General features: G+C 44.9%; 1 pseudogene; it reads right to left on the bottom strand.

Annotated features, from left to right (window-relative positions):
• Window positions 1-325: 325 nt before the first annotated feature.
• LOC102728968 (peroxisomal membrane protein PEX13-like) lies at window positions 326-1,819 on the bottom strand (annotated as a pseudogene).
• Window positions 1,820-2,114: the final 295 nt, after the last annotated feature.

Raw genomic sequence — 2,114 nt, 5'->3', positions numbered from 1 at the left:
GATGCAGGACTCGATCCTGGGACTCCAGGATCATGACCTGAACTGAAGGCAGTCGCTTAACGAACTGAGCCACCCAGGCACCCTAGAAGTAATTTTTTTTAAAGATTTATTTACTTGACAGACAACGCGAGAGAAGGAACACAAGCAGGGGGAGAGGGAGAAGCAGGCTTCCTGCCAAGCAGGGATCCCAATGCGGGGCTCGATCCCAGGACTCTGGGATCATGACCCGAGCTGAAAGGCAGACGCTTAACACCTGAGCCACACAGGCACCCCTAGAAGTAATTTTTTAAAAGTATAGTTCAATTGCAGGCAAACATGAAAGATATCAAAGATCTTGTTTATCTCCACCTTTCCCAGTGGAATCAGGTGCAACTGGAACCTTAATAGTTTCAACAAAGACAGAGTCAAAGGCAGCTTCCTGTTCATCCAAAGAATCAGTAGGTGTGGCTTCTTTAATTAGTGTTGTATCGGTAAAAGATTGTTGCTGCTTAGAAATTTTGCTGGACTCCACTGCTTTTCCACCTCTTTTACCAAGAATTTTGACATAATTAGCAGGTATAAGTCTTGTTTGACCATTAAGACTAGCCAGAAGCCAGCCACACACTTTGGGTTGCTGTTCTTTGAGAGCTAAGTTTAGCATATCACCAGCGTGGAAAGAAATTTCTTCTTCAGATACAGCAGCAAAATCATATTCTCCTCTAGCAGCTACATGGTCATCCTCACATTTGCCCAGTTTGTGTTGTCTGTTACTTCATCGTTATGGACAGCAGTTTCCAGATGAGGTATGGACCACCACCAAGGATAAGAGCAAAAAAACAAGGGACGCCTGGGTGGCTCAGTCGGTTAAGCGGCTGCCTTCGGCCCGGGTCATGATCCCAGGGTCCTGGGATCGAGTCCCACATCAGGCTCCTTGCTCAGCAGGGAGCCTGCTTCTCCCTCTCTCTCCTGCTTGTGCTCTCTCTGTCAAATAAATAAGATCTTTAAAAAAAAAAAAAGCAAAAAACAAGAATATTGGCCAAGATTTTGCTGAGTTAGCTGCTCTGTCCTCATCACCAAGGCAAGCCACAGTTTTTCACTTTCTGCCCAAAGGTCCTCATTCTCAGAGCCTCTTAAACTATCATCCACTGCACTGTCTCTAAAGATACCTTATAGACCTAACTAAGGCAAAAGCTGAAAAAACCTTTATGAAATGTATTTTTAATCGGGAAAAGTGATTTGCTACATCCAATACAGCCCTGAAACTGTTATAGACAGCTGAAAAGGTAGCATCCATCATCATACTGACAGAGGCAAATGCATGCACGATACTCACCCCTGCTTTCTTCAGCTTGTTGAACAAATCTACTAGGTGGCAGATCATCTACACAGGGACGGTTATAGCCCAACCCATTATATCCATAACTATAAGGGCTATAGCTTCCAGAAAATGAATGTCCATAAGTACCATATCCTGAAGAAAATGAGCTATAAGCAGGTCTGAAAGTACTTACATTGCTGCTTCCTGTGTGCTGGGATGGCCTTGGAAGAATAGGTGGGGGCACTCTGGTAAGTGTTCGTTGGCCAGGGCTCGTCAGTAAAGTAGGACCCAAATCAGCAGATTGCAAAGTGGGGCCAGGTCCTAGTCCTGGCCTGGCCCCAGGAACTCGGCGGGTCTCCCAGGGTTTCCGGGGGAGGGTGGGGGGGTGTGGGGAGGCAGCGGCTGGGAAGCCATCTCCTCTGCCTCCGCTCAGCTCCCAGGCCATGCTCTCTAAGGTTCTATTTAAATTACTTGTTTATACTGGAAATTTTGTGCATTGAATTGGGTGGGATTAAGTGATGAGAGGAGGGGTCCAAATTTGTTTATTAATCCTTCAGAAATTGTTGAAGCATTATGAGCATTTGCTACCAATTTTGGATTTTTTTCCCTCAGTCACCAGTAGAACAGGTCCTCAGTAGTTGTGTAACTAAGGTGAACAAGAATTTTACTGGTGGCAGGTACTTAGTTTTACTGGTGGTAGAGGCCAGTAGTTTTTTTTTTGTTTGTGTTTTATGTTTTTTGAGGCCAGTATTTTTTACCACTTGGGAATTTATGCCTTGACTACAAAAGTACTTAGGTGAGGGTAGTGGAGATTTGT

This window comes from Leptonychotes weddellii, chromosome 6 (assembly GCF_054177405.1).
Source record: "Leptonychotes weddellii isolate Sample4059 chromosome 6, ASM5417740v2, whole genome shotgun sequence".
Classification (NCBI taxonomy): Eukaryota; Metazoa; Chordata; class Mammalia; order Carnivora; family Phocidae; genus Leptonychotes; species Leptonychotes weddellii.
The sequence above is the reverse complement of the archived record's forward strand: the minus strand, read 5'-3'. Positions and strand labels throughout refer to the sequence as shown.